Below are 7,428 nucleotides of genomic sequence, written 5' to 3' on the forward strand. Positions count from 1 at the left end.
AAAAGTTCTCTGATGGTCCTAAAAATTTAGTATGATTTTTTCTGGAATTTTTGAAAATTACTAGGCCTAAGAGCTGGCCTAGGGGCCAGACCAGTGGGCCACAAGCCCTGCCACCACCACCCCCTGGTGGCGGAGGGCAAGCTTGTGGGGCCCACAGGGACCCCCTCCACTCAATCCAACTCCCAGCCTCTTCTTGCACCTCCAAAAAAAATTGTTTCGCAGCTCAAACCCGTGTTCTTGCTCATTTGGCTGTGATTTTCGATCTCCTTGCTCAAAGCACCATTCTTCGAAACGTTTTGGGGAAATTACTCCTTGGTAAGTGACTCCCCATTGGTCCAATTAGTTTTTGCTCTAGTGCTTTATCTTTCGCGTATTCTTGCTACCTTGGTGACCCTGTTCTTGAGCTGGAAAGGTTGATTTTAGCTAGTCCCAAGTAGTCTTAGCGCGTGATAAGGTCTCTAGGCACTAGTAGGAGTAGTTGCTACAAGTTGGGTTAATCTTTATTCACTTTTGTTTCGAAGTCTCTAAAAATTTCAGAATTTTTCAGAGCTAGAAAAGGGAAAAAATGAGGAGGTTCTTGAGAGGCTCTTCAAGCCGTAACCCAAAGGAGGATGAGAAGAACCACCCCAAGTACGTAGTCTCTCGAGTCACAAAAGTTCGAGCGTGCGAGTGTCCAAGTGATGAATTTTTCGTGTCGCTGGGATTTATGAAGACTTTTATTACTTGGTGGAGATCACAGGTCTTACCGCGTTCGTTGAAGATAAGTGCTCACAATACCTCCTCCTCACCATTATTTTCATTTAAAGCTTCAACTTTTATCCGAGGAAGAATCCTCCCATGGTTGAGTTCATGATATACGACATCCCCCAGTGCATGACACTACATGATGTTTGCAATGTATGCAAATTACCTTATGTTGGGGATATCCGTGACCCTCGTCCATGGGACTTGGAGGATTTCATTGGTTCTATTGCTGTTGGAGAGGAGAGAGGTTCGCGCTAGAATTGCTAGCATACATTTTCCTGTGCTTCGGTACTTCTCATTATTTGTGGGGAAATGTTTAATTGGCCGTGGGGAGGCTGGATCACTTAGTTCTCCAGACCTTGCGGTTTTGCGCGAAGGTATTTATAGCGATAAGACTTACAGCCTAGGTGATATAGTGGCCCAGTGGTTGAACATCAACCGTTCCAAGGGTGTCGTCTATGGAGGTATCTATGCTACCCGTCTTGCCAGACACTTTGAGATACCCGTTAGACTGGGAGAGGAAGGAGAAATGCTTCTTCCCGAAAAATATCTCGATTATGACAGCATGGTTCGCCATGATTTTTTGGATAGAGATGCTAGTAGACGGATGATTTATAACCTGGTATTTACTCTGGGTACTCAAGAGACTATTACTTTGCCTTCTCCTTCTTTGTTCGATCTTCATGCAGGCAGGTACACTATTATGCCCTCGGACATCTACGCATATTGGGGCTTGCCCAACCACAGGCGCCCGTGCCCGAGCCGCGAGTTGAGTACCAGACTCCAGTTTATCAGTGGGAGCCAGAGGAGCTCACATGGCAGTGGCATCCACAGTCTGCTCCGGAGTACCCTGGAGCTGGTTATTTCCCACCATGGGAGTAGACCAAGCTAGGCCAAAAGCCTAAGCTTGTGGGAGTAAGTCTTCTCATCGACTTTACATTTATGCTTATGCTTTCACTTTGTTAGCCGGTGTTTATACTTTGCCACTGTATTATCCATGCTATTTTATTTTTGTTTTCTTGTTTTGTGTCCTTTTGAGAAAACCCAAAAAGATTTTTCTTTCTTCTTTTGCTTGTTGGGAGCTTTCTCATGTAAATAGTTTTCTTTTTCTTTGGGTCAAGGTAGAAGATATTGGTTACAATGTTTAGTGGTTCTTGCATGAATACCTGTTTAGCTTTCAAAGAGCCATATGACCTTGTCTTCTCCTTTGTGTTTGCCTGCAGATTTAGCTTAATCCAATGCTCTTATTATTGTTCACATCGTTCGATCGTGCAAATGAAAGGCAATAATGATGATATATGATGAAGTGACTGAGAATGAAAAGCTGGTATGAACTCTATCTATTTTGTTTTTGTAAATATGACTAGCTTGTCGAACCAGATTGAGCTTTGTTGTGAGAAAACCATGTTTGCAATGACAACTTAGAGATCATAGTTTCTGATGCCATGCTTATTTAGCTAGGAGCTTATAATGGTTTGTCTTGATTGCCAACATAGAGTTTGAGATGACTATGATGTAGTATGATAGGATGGTATTCTCCTTCGAATGATTCAAGTGGCTTGACTTGGCGCATGTTCATGCATGTAGTTGAAACAAATAAAGATAGCCTCTATGATGTTCGTGTTCATGGTGATATATATCTTGTTCATGCTTGCATTCAATGTTAGTCAAACTCATTGCATCTTGATGACTGTTGTTGCTCTCTAGTTGGTCGCTTCCCAGTCTTTTGCTAGCCTTCACTTGTACAAAGCAGAATACTGCTTGTGCATCCACTTCCATAAACCCAAAAGTTTTTCCATGAGAGTCCACCATACCTACCTATTTTGTGGTATCTACCTGTCGTTCCATGTAAATTTGCATGTGCCATTCTCTAAATCTTCGAGAAATAATCTGTTTTGCATGCCCGAACCGCTCATGTGGTGATAGAGGGCTATTTGTATCTTCCATGATAGGAGTGTTATCCTCGACATGTGTTTATTCACTGTCATTCATGAGAAAGGGGCCGGTAATTGGAATGCCCAGTTCCACGCTTAAATCGAAAACATAACTGTTAAACAAGACTCCCCCTGGATTGATGTTAGTATGGACGGTACCCGAGGATTCGGCTAGCCGTGGAGTGTGATTGATTGGTGGTGGGGGAGTTAAAACTTTACTTTTCTGTTTGGGAACCGCCTATATCATTAGTAGCATGGAAGATATTGAGAACTCTTGGTCATTGCATTGACAATGAAAGCATGCCACCCAAAATTATTATATCTGTTTTCAAAGCTTGAGCTCTGGCACCTCTGCAAATCAATGCTTCCCTGTGCGAAGGGTCTGTCTATTTATTTTCCTGTTGAGTCATCCTCCTCTTATATAAGCACCAATTAGAGAGCACCTCTGTCATTTTTATGCTTTGCTTTTGATTGATATTGAGTATGACTATGACTGGATCTTCGTTGCTATGAATTACAATGTTTAGTCGGCCCTTGACCTTTGAAAGTCCTCGGCATTTATGTTTTGCGGTCTCAGAAAGAGCTAGAGAGATACCACCTATTCATATTGCTTCATGCTTGTTTCGATTGAAGTGTTGGTATTTGAAACTCATTATTATTTGCTCGTTAGCTGATTATGCCATTGATATTAGTTTACCGTGAGACCTTTGTGTCACATACTTATGAGGTTAACTTGTGATCTTGCTGAAATTCTGGTTATGAGTTAGACATAGTTGCAACAACAAGATCAAACAGACTTTGTCAAAGTTTTTCTTTCTCTCTCAGTGTGTCAACTGAGTTGCTTGAGGACAAGCAAGGTTTTAAGCTTGGGGCAGTTGATACGTCTCCATCGTATCTACTTTTCCAAACTCTTTTGCCCTTGTTTTGGACTCTAATTTGCATGATTTGAATGGAACTAACTTGGACTGACGCTGTTTTCAGCAGAATTGCCTTGGTGTTAATTTTGATCAGAAATCAAAGTTCTCCAAACATCCTGAAAATTTACGGGGAGCATTTTTTGAAAATATGAAAAATACCCGCGCCAACATCCACCTGAGGGGGTGGGCCAGTGGGCCACAAGCCCTGCCTCCGCCACCCCCCTGGTGGCGGTGGGCAAGCTTGTGGGGCCCACACGGCTCTGCCGCCCCCAATCTCAGGTCTATAAGTTCACTTTCGTCCTAGAAAAAATAAAAAATAGAAGATTTCGTCGCGTTTTCGATACGGAGGCACCGCCACAACCTGTTCTTCATCAGGAGGGCACATCTGGAGTCCGTTTTGGGCTCCGGAGAGGGGAAATCGTCGCCATCGTCATCATCAACCTTCTTCCCTCTCCAATTCCATGAAGCTCTTCGTCGTTCGTGAGTAATCTATTCGTAGGCTCGCTGGGCGGTGATGAGTAGGATGAGATCTATCATGTAATCGAGTTAGTTTTGAGGGGGATTGATCCCTAGTATCCACTATGTTCTGAGATTGATGTTGCTACTACTTTGCCATGCTTAATGCTTGTCACTAGGGCCCGAGTGCCATGATTTCAGATCTGAAATTATTATGTTGTCACCAATATATGTGTGTTTTAGATTCGATCTTGCAAGTTGTAGTTACCTACTATGTGTTATGATCCGGCAACCCCGGATTGACAATAACCGGAACCACTCCCGGTGATGACCATAGTTTGAGGAGTTCATGTGTTCACCAAGTGCTAATGCGTTGGTCCGGTTCTTTATTAAAAGGAGAACCTTAATATCCCGTAGTTTCCTTTTGGACCCCGCTGCCACGGGAGGGATGGACAATAGATGTCATGCAAGTTCTTTTCCCTAATCACGTATGACGACACACGAAATGCATGCCTACATCACATTGACGAACGGGAGCTAGCCACATATCTCTCCCTGTTATAACTGTTGCATGATGAATATCATCCAAACAAATCACCGACCCATTGCCTACGAGTTTGTCCTACTGTTGCTTCTACTGTTACTAATGTTGCTGCTGCTGTTACTTGTCTTGCTCTTCTGCTGTTACTTGTCTTGCTCTGCTACTACTGTCGCTTGCTACTGTTGCTACTTGCTACTGCTATCACTACTGTTGTTCCTTGCCACTGCTATTACTCGTTACTCTCCTGCTACCTGCTACAATTTTGGTTCGCTGGTCGTGGATGGGAACTGACAATTTCCGTCAACGAGGCAACTTGGCGCCATTGATACAATCGTTAGAAATAGTCTGCCGTGTCAACAGATCATTTCTAACACCGTTGTTATCATACTACTTTGTTGTTACTACTTTGCTTGCAGATACTAATCTTTCAGGTGTGGTTGAATCTGACACATTCAGCTGCTAATACTTGAGAGTATTCTCTCACCTCCCGTCGTGCGAACTAACAAATTTGGGTTGAATACTCTACCCTCGAAAACTGTTGCGAACCACGCGCTAGTGGGCCGTCAACAACATTCTTCTAGTTTCATTATCGGGGAGTGCTAGTAGCATTCTTCAGGTGCCGTTGTCACAGAATCAGCATTTGTTGTCATAGAATCAACATTCGTCTAGCTATTGCCAGAGAGTGTCAGTCAGGGTGGGGCAACGGCGGCAGCGGCTGCTGCATCTGGTGGTTCAAGAGAAAAATGAGCCGCGAGGGAGAGATGGGTTGAGGAGGGGTGGTCGTTCAAGGGATAGGTGGGTCGAGGCCAGTTTAGCTCACCCTAGATTCGCCCGATGGAGGAGCTCGGTTGAGCATAGCTTAGGGGTGTTGTTTGCATCGGTTGAGCATAGTCCACTTGAGCTCATGCACTCTACCAAACTGCGAAAAGTGGGTTCGATAGGGAACTTTTGGCCTCGTGCACCCTCCGTGTAGGCTACCAAACACACCCATAGTGGATATGATCAACATGGAGATGTTCACCATTGAAGCTAAACTCAACTCACGTGATGATCGAACTTGAGTTAGTGAATTTGGATCATGTGACACTTGAATGACTAGGGGGATGTCAATTTGAGTGGGAGTTTATTAGTAATATGATTAGCTAAACTCAATTGTCTTGAACATAGTTTAAGTAATCTTTGCAAAACTGTATGTTGTAGATCAATGGCTTGCACAGTAGCAACCCTGAATTTTAATGCGTACCTCGAGAAAGCTAAGCTAAAACATGATGGAAGCAACTTTGTTGACTGGCCCGTAATCTGAGGCTTATGCTCACGGCTGCCCAAAAGAAATATGTTCTTGATGCACCGCCCGGAACGACATTGCCAGAAGTTATGAACGACTGGTAGATGCGCAAGGATGACTACTCATTAGTTTAATGCGCAGTTTTGTATGGCTTAGAATCGGGACCTGAAAGATGATTTGAACGTAATGGACCATATGAGATGTTCCACGAGTTGAAGTTTATCTTTGAGAAGAATGCCCGGATCGAGAGGTATGAGACCTCTCATAAGTTCTATGCTTGTAAGTTGGCGGGGAGCGGGTCTGTCAGTGAACATGTGCTCGGAATGTCTGGCTACTCTAACCGTCTGGCTGAGCTGGGAATTTCTCTCATGCCACATGCTATCACAGACAGAGTTCTTCAATCATTGCCACCTAGCTACAAAGGCTTTGTGTTGAACTATAACATACAAGGGATGAATAAGTCACTCGCCGAGCGATACTGAAAGTTGCAGAGTCAGAAATCCAAAAAGAACATCACGTGTTGATGGTCAATAAGACCACCAGTTTCAAGAAAAACGGCAAGGGAAAGAAGGGTAACACCAAGAAGAGTGGCAAAGTTGTTGCCCCTCTAACAAAGAAACCCAAGTCAGGACCGAAGCCGGAGACTGAGTGTTATCATTGCAAAGGGACTGGTCACTCGAAGCGGAATTGCCCTAAGTATCTGTCCAATAAGAAGGCGGCCAACACCAAACAAGGTATATTTGATATACATGTTATTGATGTGTACCACAGCAGCTCTCATAGTAGTGCGTGGGTACTTGATACCGGTTCTGTTTCTCACATTTGCAACTCGAAACAGGAACTACAGAATAAATGAAGGCTGGCGAAGGATGAAGTGATGATGCATGTGGGAAATGGTTCTAACGTTGATGCGATTGCCGTCGGGACGCTCTCACTTCAATTACCGTCGGGATTAGTGATGAACTTCAATAATTGTTATTTAGTGCCTGCGTTGAGCATGAACATTATATCTGGATCTTGTTTATTGCAAGATGGCTACTCATTTAAGTCAGAGAATAACGGGCATTCTATTTATATAAATAATATCTTTTATGGTCATGCACCCAATGTGAGGGGTTTGTTCATGTTGAATCTCAATAGTAAAGACACTCATATCCATAACATCGAGACCAAAAGATGTAGAGTTAATAATGATAGTGCCACTTTCTTGTAGCACTGCCACTTTGGTCATATTGGTATAAAACGCATGAAGAAACTCCATGCTGATGGACTTTTGGGGTCACTTGATTTTGAATCACTTGACACATGTGAACCATGCCTCATGGGAAAGATGACTAAAACTCCGTTCTCCGGAACAATGGAGCGTGCAAGTGACTTGTTGGAGATTATACATACTGATGTGGGTGGACCGATGAGGATACAGGTGCGCGATGGATATCGTCATTTTCTCACTTTCAATGATGATTTGAGTAGATATGGTTATATTTACTTAATGAAGCACAAGTCTGGAACGTTTGAAAAGTTCAAGGAAATTCAGAGTGAAGTTGAAAA

This window comes from Hordeum vulgare, chromosome 1H (assembly GCF_904849725.1).
Source record: "Hordeum vulgare subsp. vulgare chromosome 1H, MorexV3_pseudomolecules_assembly, whole genome shotgun sequence".
Classification (NCBI taxonomy): domain Eukaryota; kingdom Viridiplantae; phylum Streptophyta; class Magnoliopsida; order Poales; family Poaceae; genus Hordeum; species Hordeum vulgare.